Source organism: Melospiza melodia, chromosome 4 (genome assembly GCF_035770615.1).
Source record: "Melospiza melodia melodia isolate bMelMel2 chromosome 4, bMelMel2.pri, whole genome shotgun sequence".
In the NCBI taxonomy this organism is placed as follows: domain Eukaryota; kingdom Metazoa; phylum Chordata; class Aves; order Passeriformes; family Passerellidae; genus Melospiza; species Melospiza melodia.
The window spans coordinates 60,861,900-60,883,866 of record NC_086197.1 but is presented as its reverse complement, the minus strand read 5'-3'; the positions used below and the strand labels follow the sequence as shown (position 1 = coordinate 60,883,866).

General features: G+C 39.2%; 1 long non-coding RNA gene across 1 annotated transcript; it reads right to left on the bottom strand.

The window, feature by feature from the left end:
• Window positions 1-701: 701 nt before the first annotated feature.
• On the bottom strand, window positions 702-20,446 carry LOC134418067 (uncharacterized). The gene is made up of 4 exons (XR_010027675.1): window positions 20,226-20,446; window positions 20,030-20,113; window positions 8,229-8,309; window positions 702-1,455 (listed from the first exon to the last, which is right to left on the bottom strand). It is a non-coding gene; the product is annotated as an uncharacterized LOC134418067 (long non-coding RNA).
• Window positions 20,447-21,967: the final 1,521 nt, after the last annotated feature.

The window sequence follows — 21,967 nt, the reverse complement described above, 5'->3', positions numbered from 1 at the left end:
ATTTGTCTGTCTGGTTCTGGCATGCCTCAGGTTTGAAGGAAGGTCTCTTACGATTTCAAATAAAGATGCAGAATTGCAACATTTGAAGAAGGCATCCGAGTTAATCATCATGATTAAAACAATAATGAGAAGTAATTTCTGATGCATTATATAGTAATCACAATAATAATAGCATGTCGAGATGAAGCTAAAGCTGCAGGCATATATTGGGTGATGGGACTGTCTATTAACATTTCACAAATACTAACAATGAAAGCAATAAAAAAATACAAGAAATGTAGTATTAATGCACTATTTTTAACAAGTTAGCTTGACCATTGCAATTGTAGAGCTGGTGGAAGAACATAACTCATATAAAATGTCTTGAAAAGTTCACTAATATTTTTATTTTAGGAATGCTTTAGGAAATTTTATCTTTCTAAAATTTTGAAACCATACGAATGTGTCAGTTGATTTAGGAGATTTTTAGCTTTTGTTGCTTTGTCCTACATTTTTTCTTTTCTCAATTCCACCTTGGAAAGCAAGATGATTCACACAGGGAAGGAAAACACTATAGATTTTTCTATATTTGATCGATAACTGCATTTAGAAATGCAAGAAGGTAATTTCAGATTAAGAACATCATTTTTCACCAAAGTGTCAGCACACTTTATATAATTCTGACCTTTTGGTTATATCTTGTAAGAAAAAAATCTGCTTGCTTCTCTTGTCACATTTGATCTCACTCAGCCTAAGAGCTAGTAATGCCAATTTTGAGGGTAAAACATCTGCATGAATTTTAAGGAGTGGAAAACATTTCAATTTTAGCAGTAAAAAAGTTGAGGCTTTAATCATTCATCTTCTATTTTCATTCACCTATTCTGTTTAAAAGCAAGTGATCTATTCTTTATTGGAAAAAAATATTGATATCTATTTTTTAATCTGCTGTGTAATTTACTCCCAATGTTTTAGTCCCAGATATTCACTGGGAAAAAACTACAAACTCAAAATTGATATGGTGCTGGGATCACTGACAAAGGTAAATTTAATTTGTGAGGGAATACATGGGAGGTATCAGAAAAAACATGAACAGAAACCAGCAGCAGTCCCCAGAATGCCACCACCAACCTGCAAGGTGCAGGAAAAAATATCCATGGGATGACCATGATGACAATGGCCAGAAATAGCCCATTGCTCATGTGCAGGAACACAAGCAACCCTGTGCTTGAAACAGAGCCATTTCCCAAGAACTCTGCTAGCGCCACTTACTGCAGGAACCATTGCTGATGCTCATCCTGCCCAAGAAAGTCACTCCAGACCAGGACAAACATTTCAGCACTGTGGTGGTGAGGCAGATGGCCCCACGCTGCCGTCACTTTCAACAGGCAGGAAGAGGATTGCAGTGAGAAAAGGGGACACAGAGCTCATCTTCTGCAGACATCCACATCAACAATTGCTGGCTGTGGTGGTGACTTCCTGAAAGGAGAGCAGAGATAGTGTAGATTGCACTGTTTTCACCATAACCCCCAAAATAACTGCCACACTGTTTAACAAATGCCAGACTCTTGCCTGGTTTAAGCTGTTTGGGGCAAATGAAGTCCAATCACTTATGATAGCCTTTTCTGGGTTACAGGCTCTGGGACAGGATTTGGTTTAGCCCTGTTTAGCTATGTGGAGGCTGTGAGGGTGGTGTGAGCTAAGTCCTGGCTTCCACCCTGTGTTCAGTGAGCAGACACAGGCAGAGGCAGACACTGAACCCTCACACATATATTAAACATCTGTGATCAGCCAGGGGCACCTTCTCAAACCTAAAGTCAAATGTTTGCATTCCTATAGATAAGCTGGCTAAATTCCCACCCTTAAAAACCAGGCTGGATTTTCAAAACAAACAATCAAACAAAACCCAGTATTAGAGGAAAACTTCCCAGCTGATTGTGAGCCCTTGCAAATATTTCTGTATATATCTGTGAATATCTGTGATGTGAAAGTTAATAAGTACTTTTAAAAATTGGCGTGACAGAAATATTTTTTGAGTCCCATGTTTCTCAGCTAGGCTCTGAAAGGGTGATGGTTGTTCTACAGCAGGTCCTCTAGCAAGGGCTGACATTAACCCGTGACTACCCCCGTGCAGAGAAGTCAAACAGCCTCCTCTTTCCCCTGCAGCCGAGGAGAGAGTTCTCTTTTGGCTTCATACACAGAGGAGGCTCCTGCTGCTGATGCTGAAAAGGAGCTGTGACGTATGTTGGCAAGATGAAATTCTGCTCTAATTCCCCCGTGCTCTAGTTAGGCCTATGAAAGCAACCTGTGGTTGCTCTTCTTTAAAGATTATGTGAGCAGCTGTACATTGTGTTCCTATCTGATCTCCATCTTCATAATATTTCTATCAGTTGCCACTGGAGTGCAGAAGTCCCCAGCACTCACGACCCTCAGGTCCTCCATCATTTAAATTCAGAGGTGGTAATGGTCTTGGGAAAAATCAATATATTTTAATACGTATTTCCTGAGGCTTATTAAGTATGAAACAGAACTGAGACATCCACTTATTGTTTATATCTGCTGTCAATATTGCTTTCTTTTCTTTCTTTTTTTTTTTCATTAAACCAAAGCAGATGTGAGTTAGTCGTTGGCAGAGTTCTGAAAACGGTGCCTGGTGCCTCTTTTGTGCCTTGCATAGGAAGGCTGCAACAAACACTTCTCATTGTGTCACCCATCCGTTGCTGCCATTGTTGCCAGTGAAATAGCAATGCTCTGATAAAGGGGTTACCTCTTAGATTTCATTATTCACAAAATAAAAAACAGTGTTCTGAGAAGCCAGTTCCACTGAGCCACAACAATTAATCCAGCTGAAGGTCTGGCCCCCCCTATGCTTGAGGTGGACTCAGACTAGAAAAAAGGGCTGTCTGGCTAATACAAGCGTGCTCTGTAGCCTTTGTCAAAACAGTTTTTATTCTCATAGCATGCAAACCTCAGGCATTATTACAGGGTTTCATGGAACAGATGTTCTTAAATTTGCATAATGACAGACAGACTGCCTTTTCTTTATGAAAGGTCAGTAAAAACCGGTGCTACTGTTCAGCCAGTGCTGCCTTCGTTAAGCAATTTTAGGACAAAACTGCTTTGTCTTTACTTACTGTTTTCATGACCACTGCTTTACATATTTCAGTCAGACAAAATTAAGGCCAAATCATTGGCTTATGTGACACCACATGGCTGTCTAGCTTCCCCTAATTCCTAAACATCAGCCACTCTTGCACAATTGTTCAAATAACAGGATCAAATCCTTAGCTTCAGTAAGACAGAGGAACTTCAGGGACACTGGTGAAGCTCTGTTGGTTGTTGCTGTCTAAATGAAGCAGCTTTACAAAAGAACCTCACAAAACTGTGTGTTTTGCCTCGTTTTCATTCCCTTCCTTATTTATTGTGTGGGTAATTTTTTCCCACCAATAAAATTAAATTGACATGATGTTTCTAAGTAGAATACCTATTTCTCATAAAGATGATTGCCATTGGGCAACAAGTGCCCCCATGTATAAGCAAGATGTCCTTTTATTGTGATTTGTATGTGCACATCAAATAGGTGATGGGATGGTTTTAAATTTTCTGCATCTAATATCTCAGTGACAGATAAATTCCAGCATGGAGATTCCCCAAAGAGAAGTGCATGTTTGCCTTCAAGGCAAAAACCAGCTTTGTATTCAAGTTAGCATGCAGCTGGAGCATCATTGAGAAAGCTCATAGGTGCAAAAAGGCCTCATAGAAGGGCAATACAAAAATAATGCAATACTGTAAAGTCATTCTGGGAATGCTTGAGTCAGGAAAGGGAAACCCTTTGCCTAAATAGAACATGGAAACAAGTACAATTTCAGGCTGTGAAATACCTTAATGACCAAATAATGGAAGGTGAAGCACAAAGTTATATCTTTTTCTCTAGGTAGCATAGAGTCAATTTTCAAGGAGATACACAGCTTTCCACTGTATGTCATTTTTTCCCCAGACCTGCACACTTGCTTTTGCTGTCACACTCCCCCAGCCAGATGATGATGTCAGTATCTTGCCTGTATTTCCAGCTGTTCTGATACAACTAACAGAACGGGTGCCTGCCTTCCACAGGTGCAACAGTGCATGAACACAGAACAAAGAACTTGGTATCAGAAGTGGGCAGACAATGCCCAGCCTCTGATGGCAGGAAAGAGGAGAAGGACAGTGTAGATTTGATCCTTGAGCTGCTGGACAGTAACTTAGAGAGAACTCTGTTTTAAGTGGAAGAATACAAAATTACTGACAAAGAGATGCATACAAACATGCTGTCCCACCCTCCTTCCCTTGACAATCCAGTTTGGCTGAGATGAGAGGTGTAGCAGTCCTGTAAGCTGGAGTGGACACTGTCCCTCAGGGTACACAAACACAAAACAGCATCTTTTCTTTCCTTGAGGACCTGATCCCTCTAGGCCATTGGGAGCCTGGACATGTCCCTGCTTCTTTCACACCAGCCATCTCAGATCCCAGATGGGAAAGCCAGGGACATTCTGGGGAAGCTAGTTAGGTCACCTTATAGGTAGAAGGATAGAGGACACATAGCTCCCTTCCAAATGTAACTCTGGAGAGGAGAAAGTTTAAATAACTTGGCTGGTTTATTTCCTGGCTAGTGATAAAAGCTGTAGCATGGTTATTTATCAGTCAGAGGAATTGAAACCATGTTATTTGCTCAATAGCCATACTTCCTAATTTAACATTCATTTTGATAGATTTCTCAGACATGAGAGTTCACAGCATCAAGGCTCAGCACAAAGCTCTTTTCTCTGAATTATGCTTTTCTCTCCCTTCCACAGCCATTCTTTTCTCCTTTTCCCCTACTTCTGTCCTAACAAATCTCCAAGCACCCTTCAAATGCAATTTCAGCTATAGAGGATGAATGGCACTGAAGCCTAAAGATCTTACTGGTTTAAATTTAGATTCCCTAAAAGGTCCTCCTTTTCCTGGCTTGGTGAAAGATCAGGCTGCAGCAGCAGCTAGTCAACCCCTAGAGAATAATCATAATAATATAAATTAGTTAGACCTGGGCTATGACAAAGATGGGTGAAGATATATCTATTTACAAAAAAAAAATCCCAGAGTTCCTTGGTTCATGCAATATGTATCTTGCTTAAAAATATATAAATGCACATTAAGCCAACCAACTCTGTACTCACTTAGCAGAATTTTAATAAGACATACTATATAAAACTGTTCTACAGCTTTGCTGTCATTTAAGGATAATTTACATGTTTCATAAATGTTTCACTGTTTACTCCTTAAGGCAAGTACAGGTTGCACTTGTTCTTCAAGTACAAGTTGAAGTTGTTTGTGCTACTAATAAAATAGATTCCAATAATAGATCATTGGTTTGCATGATAACATAGGAGGAGGAAAACCTCAGGATTTTCTGGTTTTTGATCTAAAGGGCTGATATAGTAGTTGGGAAACTAAAATTCACGTCAAAGTTTAGATTAAGTTAACATTGTCTATTATGTGATGCATTAGTTTCCTTCCAGTATATGTTCCCTGTATTTTCCAATAAAATCTTCTTGCAAAGTGCAAGATAGGAAGTCTGTGACTACCAAACATCATCACAGATAAAATATTTCATTATGCCATATTTGCAAGTAGTATCTTCTAGAAGGTCAGCCAATACTGTTGGAAAAATACGTCTCAAGATTTGACCTTTCTGTTTTTATTTCTTTCAAATAGTATCAGTTGACCTAACAGTAAATATTACTTGTGCTCATAAACTTTGTCTTGCATATATTTTGAAATCCTGTCATTACCATATTGTCCATCTCTGTCTTCTTTCGATGCCTGAAATTTGACTCTGCTAGCTTCCAGACTGGAGATGCTCATTTATGAATGTCAGAACAAAATCTGAAGAATTTCAAAACTTCATTTTTTCCCTTGGCACTGGCAGAAGAAAATGGAACTGAAAACTATTATTATTATTTACATATTCATTGTATAACAGGAGATTTCACAAGTTCAATCCCTGTGGGGCAAATAGGAATTTAATTTTCTAGGCTAAAATTTTGAAGGTTACCAGCTGACTGTAGGCTTCTACTTCAGCTACTGAATCTGTGCCTGTTTTCAACAGGGCTGATGTCCCTTAGAAATCCAGCCCCTATAAACCTTCTTAAACATGTATTTCAGGAATTTCTTTTTATACACACGAGTGAATAGTCTTGGAATTTGATCATAATACGCATTAAGATGACCAAGGGTGATGAAGATTTCTAAGTCCTTTCTATAGTTCCTATAAGTGAGGTTTAATGTTTTAAATCTAACAAAACAAATCTCTGTTCATCATCTCTCAGAAGCTGATTAGCTGCCCTGGGATAGGAATGGGATGTGAATGTAGTTCAAACAATGCCTTTTGCCAGGAGCTCTGGAGGCTGGGCAAGGTAGATAAAGATTTGGCATAACCTGAAATTTATCACTGAACTGTGCTGAGATTAGGGAGAGAGGAAGCTCTGTGACAGGCTGGCCTTTTTAATCACACCTGAAGCAGGTTCAGTCGGCAAATAAAGTCGCCATGTCTTAATGCTACAGTCAGAGAGGTGCAAAAATCATTTTGTATGACACAGGGAGAGGCCAAGTGGGAGAGATTCCACAGGAAGCGCCATACCATCTCATTAAGAGGAGATATAGTCAAACAGAGCAATACTGGGGGGAAGGGGAGGTACCTGTGACTGAGATGAAATAGTGACACAGCATCAGCCTACAGTAAGAGAATTCCAGCAATATTAAGATCTAGCTGAAAGCACTTCATGAAGAAACTCGTGAACCTGATCCTAGGACTGGAATGTTTCCCTTCAGAGTGTTTAAATAAAAAATAAAAAATCAGAGGAATGTGCAACTTCCATTTCCAAGCTATGTTTTTTCAGGCACTTGAAAAAAGACGCAAAAAGTATTTAGTGTTCTAGGCACATTCCCAAAGACTTATACCATTAAAAGTTAAAACATAATTTTTAGTATGCATGCAAACTTATAGTGATTCATATAGCAAGAAGTATTTGTCATATAATTTGATATTTGTATTAAAGTAATTTTAAGGTTTGGTAGTTGAAACATTATGAAAATTAAAATTGGTAACCTAAGCATTTCAGATTCAGAAATAGTTGTGCCTTACAACTTTGTTTATTTGAGCAAAGAAAACAATGCTCTAAAAATAATAAAAAATGCCGGACAAACTTCCCATGTGAAAATTAAGCTTAATGGAGCCTGAATATACACAGCAAAACCAGACTATAAGAGCCTTGGTACCCCATGTGGGAAGATTCATTCAATAAACCTAAAAACTTTCTGCTAATATTTGTACCCAGTTTACAAGTTGGTCAAAACCTAAAAATGTCACCACAAAAAAGTTATAGGCATGTGTATCTTTCAAAAATAAAGTCTTCCTGACATTTTTCTGGTCATTTAAACATAAAGATGTTTAACCTAAACATAAACAGTGGGGGTTTTTCTTCTTTGAAGAAGTCTAGATTGTGAAAAATAGTCAAGAAGTCAAAAAAGTCCATATTTTTCACCTACCTCCTCACATTTCAGTGATACATGGACATATTTCTAATACATGTCCGCAAACCTTATTTTCAAAGATTCTATTTGCCCTGAAGGATGCTTAAATACACTGGTCAGAGGTCTTCCAACCTAAAGACATTTTTTTGTCCAGTCCATGCTCAGTGGCAAAACAGCACCCAAAGAATACAGAATGAGACTTGACAATGCTGAGAATGGCCATCATATCATGTTTTGTCCATATTCTCCTTCTCTGTACCTTTTTCAACTGCTCTCCCTGGGCAGTGAGATTTTTGGTTTGCCTAGCACCTGAAGGTTAATATGTGTTGACTTGTTCTAAAGTTTGAATACATGCCTGTTAATTGAAATGGCTTTGAAGAAAAATATCTGTTGTCTCAGTTGCTTAAAATTTTAAAAGAAAAGAAAGCAAAACAAAACCAAGCCAAAAAAAATTTAAAAATTAAAAAAAAAAACACTCAAAAAAACCCCCCTAAACCAGCAAAAACACAATAATCAAAATGAATAGGAGCTTACTTAAATCTTGCTGGCAAATAACTCAAAACAGAGAAGTGAAAAATGTTAACATTAGAGCTGAGCAAGCTAAAGAGTGCAGATCTTTCACTGAACCCTGGGGCAGAATTGGGCATGTAGAAGCAGGTACTGTGTCCCTCGCTATCATAGCTTTTAATTATTAATCACATTACCTATCTGGGTTCATCTTGAGCCTGCAGTTAGTATGGAAGGGAAGTATGCATCTTTCTCCCAGCCTTTTGCAAAACTGAAATCTGTAGAGAGGAAACTTTCCATTAATAGCAAGCACTCCCCGTGGCAGCACAACAAACGATTTCTGCGTGTGTAAGGAAGGAGAGGGTGTCTGATGCTCAGGATTGGTTTTCACTGTTGTCAGGCATTGTCTCAGTTAGCTGTGCTCTCCTGACCCACAGAGCATAATGGATTTTCCAGTCCCTGATGTGTATGTATAGCTAAGTCTGGAACTTCTTGCTCTTATTGTTGTGTCAGCTCAATGGCAGAATGCAGGTAAAAGTCACATATTTTTAATAGCTTCTAGATGGGGCACTGTGCAGGTCTGAGCACACAGCCCCCATCCTGGCACTAATCTGGCCATGCACTAAGAGCCTGCAATCAGCAATCTGCAGAAGGAAGTCTAATGTTACGCTGACTGGGAGAGTTATGGTGAAATCACTGAATTTCTGTGATAAGAATGTGCATCTTTAATGGATAACATGATACCACATAATTCTCTTTCTTGCTATCTGAATACGAGGAAAGAATGAATATATGGTTACAGTGGCATGGATAATCCCTTTTGGGGGGTGCTGTGCTCCTTTGCACATGTGACTTGCTCCCTTGGGAGCAGAGTGTGCTGCTCTGGCAGCTTCAGCCCCAAGCCTAGCTCTGGCAGTGACACTCTGACTTTTCCTGTATTTCCATTAGGTTCCTCATTTCCCACCCTACCTGTGGAACAGACTTTTGGGCAAAAATTTGGTTTCATATTGAGTCATTATATTATCCTTTAAAGATGGATTGAAATATTTCCTTTTGTCATACTTCATAAAATGTGAGATTATGTTCCATACATATAGTTGTTCTCATGTTTTAAGACAAGTAAATCAATAGATCCCAATCTCAATCAAGATAACTATAGAAAAAGCTGTAAAAATGCATCAGCTAAATATTTTTAAATACAATGTTATTGATAAATTGGAGTTTGATTAAATAGCAAACTGAAATGTCTCTTCATGCTTTAGTCTTAACCATTATCATTTATAAAAACCAAAAACCAAAAAGCCTTGTAAACAACAAATGGGATAAGTGATTATTTTATAGCTGCATCAAGATTTTTGCAATGTAATTTAAATGCCAGTAAGATAAGCATTTTCAATAACTTTTTTCTTTCATAAAAACATGCAGAAACCTTGCAGTCATTCTGTTAAGTGAAAAAGGTAAAATCTTCTTCTAGGTCCTGCTGAATTATTGCTACTCTGCAAAAACAATGCAAGCAGGCAACAATCTGTTTCTGTGCAATGTGTTCCACTCAATATATGCCAGAGGTGCATATCTGTCTGTACAGACAGATGTGCAACTGGATTTGCAGATGATGGTGAACTGAGTACTTTTTCTGGAGTGACAACAAAAAAACAAATCATTATTCTTTTAATCACAGAACCAGAAGGTCTGTTGCTGTCGTCTTCATGAAGACTAAGTTTTTGTTCTTTCCTAACAAGTTCTTTGAAATAAAATGACTTGGAAAAAAGTGGCCAAAAGTTAAAAGATCAAATTCTGAGCAGGAACAGGGGAGGAAATCCATCCAAATAACCCCCAAACAAAATTAACCAAAACCCAAAAAGCAGAGGTAAAAAGGGTGCAGTGGATAATGTATGCAAATATGCACAAGTGCAAGTAGTCCATGCATTACAGTATGGAACGAGCAGCCATAGGTAGGGTTTCCATTACATAAATCCCCTGAGAGCCCTCTGGCTCTGTAGGGTGAGCAGCCAGCAGCACCTCCTCATTCAGACTCACAGCTGTACAGAAAGGAGCACCACAGCTCCTTAAACACAAAGGAAAATATTTCTCATGACTGGTCCTGTAAGTGCCACAAAGAACCTCAGAGCTTAAGTCTAAGATCAAAATCAAAGTTTTCAAAGCCTTCATTAAGTTGCTGGCAGAGTTCACAGCTTTTAAATGCCTGTATTGTGCCACTTATGCACTTTGAACGTATCTGCACTTCTAGTAAGGGTTCTGTTCACATTCATGCACGGCCTGACAAGGCTCAGATATTTAATCATCGGAATTGGTAGACGTATTCTTTTTTCTTCTTAATCCTCAGATAATGGCTCAGCCTATTCACATCCCTAAATCAGAATCCTGAGAGGATGTAGGCATCTTTCAAAAAATGCAAAGTAAATCTAAGATTTTTTTCTGTCCTCAGAATTTCTTGCTCACAGTCTGTCATGTGTGTATTGCGGATTCCTCTCTGAGACACTTTGGATTTCTGTGGGTAAACTGGATTCTGCTCAGGAGCTGAGTGGCTCAGGGTTTTGAGGGCAATTTTAGAGAACCACAGAGCAGAATAAATGCCTAATGCCCAACAGAAACAGGACTTGTCATAAAAACTGCAGAACTTGTGCCAAGGGAAGAAATAAAAGAATAGACATAAGACCTATGGAAAATTGAAAGTCAGTATCAGGGTTCAGGTTTGAATCCAGAAGGCTTTGGGGTTCAGGTCTCATTCAGGTCGAGAAGATTCATCTCTTCATGGCCAGTATTAAAACAAAATATTTGGCTGAGGAAATGGATTATCACAGGAAACAAAATGGCTGAGAAGAAGTCCCTGTTCCATGGAATTACAATATGACTTTGGCTCAACCCTCCAAAACTACTCTGTCCTAGCACCACTTCTGAAGATCATAAAGATCCATGCTGTTCTTGGTACATTTTATCTTCCCAGAAATCTGGCTATCAAACAATAATGAGCTCTTTTGACATTGGAAATGATTTTCATGCTCTGAGATAGATCCTGCTGGCATTTTTAGCATTATTCTACTGACTTACTCGAGCTTTATTAATTTAATCAAAATGGAAATTTTTTCTTTTAGTTTAGAAAAATATATCTTCTGATAATACCTATGTATGCATGATTTTGTAAAGGGTTGAGTGAGTTTACCTGAAATTAGTTGAATATTTGTTGTGCACTCTGCACACTCAAATTTAAAAGTACGTGAAAAATTTTACATGAAAATATCACCCTCTTATTTAATTTTAAAAATAGATTTAATTTATAAAAGCAACATACACAAATATGAAGTCAAAGATTAGCAGAAGACAGGCAATTAGTGAGAAATAAGAAATCTGTCCCTCTATATGTGAATTTACAGAATATATTTGAAGATCATAGCTTTCACACCTTGTGAAGTTTCTTTGTCACTTTACAAAAATGTGGTGTGATATACAAAGAATAGATAGGTCATAACAGTGCTTAGAGACCAGTTTTGATGGTCAGTACAGTCTCAGAGAGAGAAGTACACAAATATAACTGTTGTAAATAGAATCTTGTTTCTTCTGACCTGCCTGGGGGACATACTTCTGTTTTCTCCATTTTGAGTTATTGTGATACAGACAAATCATAATTGGCTTTGAGGTAGCGAAGCTGAAAATTAAAAGTTGTGAATATTACCAAATGGAACACAAATATTTTAGGAAGTATTAGCTACCTCTTCTGAAGGATAACATGTTGAGGAAATACCCTCACTTTCAACTGATTGCTGTTGTCTTGCAAGCTCTGTTTCTCTGGGACACAAAAGCCAGACTGAATTTAAATTAGATATTTTATTTCTTATTTGGATGCTGCCAAGTGAAAGAATACATCATAATGCATTTATCTGAAATTATTTGAACTTGAATTAGAATGTGCTCAAGGTATTTTAGAAAATAATTAAATAATATTTAAATAATATTTAAAACATTTTGAAAAGGAAGAACTCTCACCTAATGAGCCTTCATAGTATGCTATAAGTGATCAAATACAACTGCCCTTTAAAATGAGGTTAAATACTATGGGGCAGAACAGAGAAAAGGCAGCAACCCACCTGGCGGAATGATATAATGAGGAACAAATTTGGAGCTGCTAAATTGGGTTCTTTACCTTTATAACCTTCCCTCTAAAGCTAAGCTTCTCCTTCCATTTGCTGTCATGTGCATTTCAAAAATCAACATTCACAGACTACAGAAAAATGTGAATTTTAGCATACGAATCACGAATATTTATTTCTCATTTTTCATGTGTTTTTCAAGAACTTATTTCACAAGATGGATTTTTCCCTAAGTGAAAACAAAAGTCTGCAACAGCTGAAGCTGGATATTTGATAAGACAACTGCTGACAGAAGTGTTTGGGGATTCTGCTGTGCAGAAACTTTAGATGTGCCATTTTTCAGTGCTGATTCTGGATTCACTAAAATGGCAATTTGCAATTGTACCAAGACCTATAGAGTCACATAATTTACCCATGTGTGTAGGTACCAAAGCTGAGTAAGACATAACCCAAAACTTCTGTTCATGTTCAACTCCCACAATGGATATTTTTTGTGCACTGGGACGTAGAAGGTGGGCTCATACATGGATTGGTTAAGGATGGATGAAAAGCCTGCAGCTCCTTGACACAACTCACTGTCTCACTGCTCCACAGAGTCCAGCACAGCTGAGTTAGCACAAAATCACATGTAGGGCAAAAACACCTTGACAGAGAAGATACTGCCCCTGCAGCAGGGCCTTCTGCTTTGAACTGAATGATATTTAGTCACCCAGAACCTCACTTTGGCAATTTACCCACTCTCTAAAGAATATTTCTACTGACAATTTTATTTAAGACTTTATTCTGTGTCAACTTCTAGGGATGTGCAGCAAATGTGAACTGAAAATCCAACCTTTTGGGTTAGAAAGCTCTGGTGAGATATTTAGAGAAGTTAAAGAACATAGGAGTTGAATAAACAGCCTTAGTTTTGATGCAGTGTTATAAAATATACCTTGACTTACAGGCTAGATTTGTGGGTTAGGCTTTCTGCAGCTTAAGAATGGCACTAAAGGGCTATAAAACTATATTAAACCTGATTTAGATGAAGCACTTTTATATCACACTCAGTTTTGGGTTAGCATGAGTAGAAATAAACCTGTCTCTCAGTTCTTTCTTTCTGCAGCCCTGTGGCATAAGAAGGGACCAGGGAGTGGTTTGACATTGGCCGAAACACCAAGGTGGGCTCACAGCTGCAGGGGAGGCAGGTCAGCAGAGATCCTCTCCTGCTCCTACAAAGGCATGTTGTTTATGAAGCTCACAGGTACATCAGATCTCATTCTGGGGCCCTTGAGGTGTTGTATCACAAGGCAGTGAGAATAAACCAGTATTGCCCCAATCCATACAATACATCAATAAGGGAAGTAACAACCATTGCACACATATGGCTTGGCCTTCTGCCTAACGCAGGCTGAGAACTCCCTTGAAAATTTAATGTCTCTATGAGATTTTCACCAAAAAACTGTAAAACTAAGTCAGCCTCTGTTTGGCCCTATACAATGTTATTTATTTCTACTAAAGTCACGTCTGGAAATTGCAGCTTAGGTAAGGTGTCAGGCAATGCACAAAAGGGCTTGAGTCATCTCACCTAACTTTATCTATCCATAGCTTAACATCGGGTTTCAAGTGTTGTCATCAGGAAGAGGTAGTGAGAATAATGTTCAGAGAGCAATTAATGTTATTGCAGTCCTAGACAAGGAGGATGATTCATCCCCTGAAGTGTCTCTCTCTCTTTCTCTTTATTAAATGCACAGAGAGACTGGAAAACTAACTGAAATGAGACTGACTTTTCTAAGGTTCCTGTATGATTAAATGAGTCTCATCTTAATGCCTATAAAAACTTACAGTCTAAATGGAGTAGACCACAGACAGGAGGGACAGTAATTATACAGAGATAAGAAGCATTGATTTCTGCATCACTGATATCCCTAGAATAAGACAATTGCTTTGCCAGGTGATTCTGTCCAGGATCCTTTGGCCTCTTCATCATTTTTTGGGGGGGAATGTCATACAGCAATGTCTAACAAACACAGAAAAAGAGTCCTTCCATTTCTCACCTGCACAGTTAGGTAGTAAGACCAAGAGTCAGTTTTCACAAACATTTCTACACAGTTCTCAAATATAACTTGTTCCTTTCTAGGTAAAATAGGTGGAACAGAATGAACTGTAGTAACTTGATAAGTTTACTGCAGTGTTGTTAAACCTTTACTATTACTAGGTAGGATTCTCTAAGTAGTCTCCAAAATTATTTCCAAAATGCTGTTCTAGTTACATTGGAAATGATGGAAAAAGACTTAATCTTCCTGGCTCTCTGCTTTCTCACAGGATATTTAAATATAAAATATATTTTTTTCACTGTGTGAGACAACTTCAGTCTCAAGGCCTCACCTGGAGCTTACTGAAGTAAAATTAAAAGAAAAAATTGAAAATATGCAAATTTATTTCACGGAGTTTTTAAAGTGGGTCCACACGTTTTCAAAAATTCATTGTGTTTTTTTTATTTAAGCAATCACACAACTTAGAGGGGAAAAAATCCTAAACTGTTGCCTGGCTCCATAAGGCAAATTTTTTCATTGAAATAAAACTTAATAAACAATAAAAAAATTTATGGAACTGCTTCCCCCTGTGACATTGGATAACACCTTTGCCAGACAACACAAATTTCCTTTAGAATGTTAGGGAAATCTAATAATGTTGCTGAATGTGTCATCAAACTACTTTTTTAGGATTGATAAATACAAGATTGAAAAAGGAACACTGAGAAGAAACATCAAAAATCCACAGAAACATCAAAAATCCAAAATAGCTTTATTCTACCATGAAGGTGTCTTATCAGTCAGGATGAGTTCTCCAGTAAATATGTGTGCTGAAGACATAGCTTCATTTATGAAAACAAACAACTTGTAAAGAAAGGTACAGAAATGTTATCAAATGAATTGAAAAATATTGTATAAATCAATTGTGTGTCCTTGTCTGGAATACCATGTCCAACAAAATAAGTTGTAGCAGAAATAGCTTGACTTGTGTGGTATATGAATGAACAATGATATTGAAAACATAAATTTTTGGTGCATGAGAAGAGAATGTGCAATAAAAAGATACACAAACAAACCCACAAACACACAACTTCTTACTGAAAATACAAATCACTTTCTGGCTTACATAAAACAGGAATTTCCTCCAGCTGTACTTATATTACTGTAGCACTTGCTTTCTCTAAATTGTTTAGTCATGTAACTAATGTAATTCAAATCTTCTTGTAAGGAAAGGAATGTGAATAAAATACATAACAAAAAAAGTCAAGCAAACGTTGACTGGATATTAAGGTGGGTAGTTTTTATCAGCAACATAGCTTCAACAAGATGTTTAAGAACTGCCTGAATAGTTCACAGTTTACAGGGAGTGTTGTCCAAATCTTTTTGGTTTTAGATGTCTGGCCCTGAGTGAAAGCTTATTCAGTCATTTCTGGAACAAAGCTGAGTGCATGTGAGAGGTCTCTGGTATCAGGAAAACTCACTAAGGAGTATGAAATGATCTTCAGTGTTGTTCTCATGGTGTGGCAGATTTGAGCATACAAAACAGCACAATGTGTTTGAGCTTATGCTGGTTTGCTAATATTGGCTAAATAAGTATCTGGGTATGGAAATATCAGCTTTCATTGCCTTCATCAAACTACAGCCCAGGGGCAGTTTGGAGGATGTCAGCTGCAGGGAGGGATCCATTACAGTCTTTTACACATCTCTTCCCTCAGAACCTGTGACTCACAACTCTTGTTTTTATTTTCTCCTTCACAGCAGCCAATTTAGAGATAGGCGACCTCTGATCCAAATGAAAGCAACTATTTCTAGCTGTTGATAGCATTTAGCTACAGTCTGATGCCGTTTCCCTCAGGCAAGAAGTCTCTCAGCTCTGTAGTGAGCTGGTGCTTCTCCTCTGAACACTTTGGCTCTTGTGCACCTGCCCTGGGGCTACCAGCAAATCCCAGGCTCCCTCCAGCCACCGATGGGGACAGGCTGTGACACAGCAGTGGGACAGCAGCCAGCCTGCAGAGCACAAGGCAGAACAGCTGGTGGGAGAATCCAGAAGCACCCCCAGACTGCAGGAGGCAGGTGCTGGACACGCCTGTCCCAGCGCAGGCCTTGCCTTCCCACCCCTGGGACACAGCCTGGCCCCCGGGCTGGCCAGGCCTGGCCAGGACAGTGTGCTGTGCAGCACAGTGATTGCAGCTGGCACAGCCCAGGGCTGGGAGCAGGGCTGCTGGACGTGGGTGTTTCTCATCCTTGCCTCAGTTTCCCAGTCCTTCCCCAGGTGCCAATCACCACTCCTTTCCCCCTCCCTTGCGCCCTGCTGAGTGCTGTCTGTCAATCCGGCATTCCACAAGGGTGTGGAGTGATTGGCAAAGTTCAGAAGATGCCTCTCAGCCCTGGGGACATTGGGCCATCCGGGTGCCATTTGTCTCCTCTCCCCCCTTACCTGGTCGGTGGGGTCCCTACCCCTTCCCTCCCCTCTCCCCGGGGTTAAAGGACACGGCAACCACGCGGTTTGTGGTTCTGTGGGAGCTGTTGCTGCATTCAGAGGCCTGTGGGCCAGGAATAAAGCCCTGGATCGAAACCCTCCAGCAGAACCCGACTCCTTTCCTTCACCTCACCTTAAAGCTCCTCTGCCAGAGGTAAACCTGAGCTCCTGCATGCCTGGACTTGTCCCAAGTGCCAGCTGCAGCATCCAGCCAGCCAAAGGTGTCTCTGAGGTGAAACCACCACAGCTGCTGCCTCTGGTCAAGCAGCAAGGGCCAAACAAGCCCAGGCACGTTCCATCCGGAAATATTGGTATTTAATTCCAATATATTGCCAATGGGGAGCACTGGCCTGCCAGGCGCACAGACACAAAAAGAGCAGGCCAAGAGAATGAGGGAAGCGAAAAAGACTAAGCGCGCGGTAACATTCCTGTTTCTGTAAGTGAAGCAGATGCTTCAAGGACCATGTCCGCTGGTCCACCGCTGGAAGTGAAACCAAATAACCTTTACTATGACTTAGGTGAAGCTGTGTTAAACACAACTTCTGTCAATGAGCCTTCCAGGTTGCAGCTGACAGAACCACTCCACCTGAAAGACACTGACTGGCATTTTGTCTCCTTCAACACACAACAGCAGGGTACTTGGCACTGAATTCACTGTAAGTACATCATGACTGGGGACACCAAACACACACCACAGGAGATTGAAATTGCTCCAGGACTCCTGTACATGCAGACATGTCCCCATGTCTGTGTGTTATGGGCACAGAGCTGTGCACACACCTGTACATCCATGTGAGCAAAACTGAGATTTGCACAAGACAGTTCTGCTTTCAACCTCTCAACCTCCTCCCCCAAATCACCAAAACTGATGGGTTAGCATAACTAGGAAATCCCAATGACACACAGGGTTTAGTGTAGGCTTTCTTTTAGGGGTGAGGATCCAGTATTTCACTTAGGTACTTATGGAACAAAATAAAACCTTCTATTTCATTTTAAAAATAGGAATAAAACTCCAGTGTTTTCGATTGAACAAAATTTCACCCCAAAAAGGCAGGGCTGCTCCCCCTTATTACAGCACCTAGAACACTGTGATACAATTTGTAAACTCAGAGGAAAATCTGGAAGGAAAACCACTCTCTCTGCACTACATTTCCTTAAATTATTCTTGCTTTGTTGTTTTGTATCTCTGTTCAACTGAAAGCAAACTCCTCAGCATCCTTGGTGCTTTCCTAATTTGTTTAATTCTCCTGCCACACTGGAACATACGGATCCCTCCCTTTCCCTTCCCATCCAAACTAAATTAAATTTTTTAGTACTTTTACTTAATTAATTTCTGAGGACTGCTTGGCTTATCTTCAAAGCCATTAATAGATATAGATCTAGATCTAAATCTTCCCACCATAATGGGGGGTATTGTTTAAATATGAACTTTTAAAGGCAAAAACTCTCAATCTTTTTTCTAATATTTTAATGGATTTAAAAGACAAAAAAAGTTCTTTTGGCTGAAGTACACATTTTCTTTAGATGTTATTTTTCTTAACTTTTCTCTTTTAAAAACCAAAACAGGAAGGAAGAGGAGTAATAAGAGTAAACAACAACTATAAAGTTATATACATATAAACATTTCAAAATATATTTCAAAAAAGCCTGCTTTGTAAAATTAATGAAAAATAAAAGGAATGTCTGCCTTCCTTATCTGTGCAAATGAACTATTGAATTTTCTGAAAATCTTAACTGAATTTTAAATGGATACCGGGGACTCTTTCTTATTTCTTCTTGGTTTTAGTATGCTGTGGCAGGAAGATGGCATCAATTGACCATTAGTTAACTGTTTCCACCACAGCCCAAAATTAGGGGAAACTTGTTTAAAGTTTCTTTCAAAAGATATTGGAAAGTATCTTGATAGCCCTGGAGTATTCCAGCCAGCCTTTATCAATAACAGAACATCTGCATTTTCCACTCAAAATTAACTTGTTCCATTTTTTTTCCCCAGTGTTCTCTGGCAGCAAGCTATGTTTTTCATCAGACCTGTCTTATCCACATGCCAAGCTGTCCAGCACTCCTTTAAAAACTGACTTGTTGGACTGCAAGATGATAAACACCTATATTAATTCAATTTGCATCTGGTAATATCCTTTTACTTTTAGAAGGAATATGTTTCTCCTCATGTTGTTGTCTCATAATTCAGTAACTGCCTGCCTTTGGTCACAAGAGCTTTCTGCTGGTTGGGGTTTTTTTAGCAAGGTTTGGAAATGGATGTGAGTAAGAAAGGACTTCTGTCTCTTCATCTGCTGGTCCCACTCTTTTCGTAAAATAAAGGCCATCTGGATTTTATTTTGCACTGAAGAATGTACAGCATGTACAGAATTTTTTTCCATGTGAGAGACAGCATTCAGTTACAACTGCTTGGATTGTAAGCCTGAAAATGTTTGTGGCAAAATACCTGGCTTCAAGTTCTGCTTTCTAAAAACAAATGTGAGCTAAGCCTGATCTTGTGGGTGAAGGGGAGGAGGGTGGTGGATGGCATGTTGGAGAGCCTGAGAGTTTTGAACAACCCACTCTGAGCCACTAATGTACTCCCCTGAACTTCACATGGCCCATCTCAATGACATGTCAAATCCCATGGCCCTGTGGCAGTTCTGATGAGAACAGATCAAAACCTTGAATAGGACATATAACAGCTTTAAGCTGGAGAAAGAAAAAATAAAACAACCAACCAAAAAAAAAGCAGCTAAAAAGGAACTTGAGGAAAGCATAAATTTAGCCTGTGGTGTACTGTGTACTCAATGTGTGCTGGCAGAGAGGGTGGGGTTTGTTATTGTGAACTTCTCTGCTTTGCAATAACAACTCTCCCAGCAACTGCTGCCTGTGCAATCATCACTATCATCATCATAATCAGCATCCTCATTCAGAAAGAACACCTGGGCTCTGTGGGGGTATTGTGGATATAATATAGATATGAGACATTTTTGCACCTGAATGGTTATATGCATATACTTAAGAAAACTTGGTTTTAAGGTTGATGCTGGTTTATAAGGAAGGCAATGCCTCTTCTGGAGCATGGCAAGGCTGAAGTGAGGAAGAAGGGACTCATGGTCATGTTATGTCCCTTCATGCCCAGCATGGTAAGCCTTCAGGTACAAAGAGCACAGTCCCATAATGGCTTCACCGAGCCAGCCTTTGCATTTCCTAACCTTCTAGGGGGAAAGAGAACTTGTTGATCTGACAATACAAAAAAGTACCTCATTATTTCCCTTTGGGGATGAGGCAAAAAAGCAAACCACAAAATTGTCCCATATTCTGGGAAGTAAGGTACCAAGTTATGCTGGAAGACCCAAGCAGGAGACCCAGGTTCTGTATGAACAGCAAAGTCTGGCCCAGGCATTTGCACTCAAACTTACCTCTAAAATGAAGCACTGCTTGAAGTGCTGGAGGGGATGGTTCAACACATTCCATTCTCTCTTGACTGCTTCAGGTCTATTAAGCTAATGAGAATGTAAAGAAAAAAGAAAGAGAAATAAACAAAAAATGCAGTTCAAAATTAAGCATTTCAGAGGTGAAGTAAAAATTTCTAAGCTACATGTATGCTGTACATACTTGAATAGTCCTGAGGAGAAACTCCCAAAGCAACAGAGTAGAAGGACTAAACATGGCAGGCTGAACTCTCCTACACTCATTCCTACTCCTGCTCTGTGTGTCTGTAAAACAGCCACGATATTTTTTTCTGTCAGCTGCAGCCATTTAAAATCCAATTGTTTGGGTTGCACTGAACATTTGTGTTTCCCCCTATAATCAAGAGCAAAAAAAGGCACCTCTGTAGGGGCACTGTGAGACAGGTGTCTGAACAAGACAGGGTCTGTTGCTGTCTGGACATCACCCATAATGGAAATCTTGGCAACTGGCGAGGCGAGTGCTTGAAATGCTCAGGAGGCTTCTGTCACAAAGATACACACAGGATGCAGGACTCACAAAAGAGTTCAGGAAGTTCAGCTGTTGTTGATTACAAGATTTCTTTTGCTATTCTCAAGTATATATAAGCCAACAGATTTAAAGGCTCTTTGTTTTCCTTCAGCCACCACCTAATGGTACATTGCTGACATTCATGCTTCACACACTGTTCGCAAAACTTGTTTTTCAAACTGCATCGCTTGTTAAAATTGGGTTCACCTTCCCTCAGTCCCAGACAGAATGGAAGCAATTCTCCCTGTACAGCACATTTCCATTTCTCCCAGATGATTCTATTTATTAATAATACCATTATTTAATGTTATCAGTCACTGAATATCTGTTTTATCTCTCACACATATAATCACAATTATTACCAGACTACATATTTTAAAAGTATGTTTGATCTGTCCTTTGTGATGTGTTTCACAAATCTCTGCCAAAAAATACTGAGGCAGTTTGTGGGAAGCTACAAAAAGTTCAGCCTGCACAGTCTGCTTCATTAGGTCTAAGATTATATTTTGATTCTAAACTCAAACAGTGCTCACTGAAATGCCATCAATCAAGATAACAAATGAATTTATATGCCATATGTTCTTCAAGTGGAATTTTAATGAGATATTAAAATGTGCTTTAAAGCTCAGGTTATACACAAATATCTTAATGTTAAATATGTCAGTGTCATACAAAATATTTGACAAAGTCAAACATCTACATGAGAGTTTATGGGTTGCATAAATGGGAAATATCTTTTAAGGCTAAATAGACCCGTTCCCCTGAACAGACTTAATCTTTTGTAGAAGCCACCTCTTTTAACACTAAACTTGGCCTTTTTAATGGTAAACATTCACCTGCCAATGACTAAGCTAGTACAGATTCCTGTATTTTTTGTGAAGAGTTATATACATTATGTTGTATTTTATAGATTCATCAACCTGTCACTTCTGTCTCATCCAGTATTGATAGCTTCTACTTCAGGCAGTAAGATTTTAGAGGTGATTTTCTGTATTTCTTAGCTAAAATTGGCTTTTAATCTTATAGAAGCATCTTCATTTTCTTCTTTTCTTTGTGCCAGCCATAATACTAGCTATTCATTGCCTATGTCAAAATTGGGATTAATTTGGGGAATTCAAAATCTATAAAATGTTGAGCTGCCATTATCTCACAGGCCCCCCTTTCCTGTCTTCGTTAAGGCTGATGGCCAGGTCATGCTGGTTATGTTGGAGCTCCCAGGTGATGGTCATGCAGCAAGCAAAGCTTGCACAGCACCCCATGTCCTGCTTCCAGCCACAATGGGAATCACACAGTTCCTTCAATTACCCAGAAGAAGGTAATTGTTATCTTTCTCCCACTTGTTGTAAGCTCAGTAGACAGCTGTCTAAGGAACTGGGCAG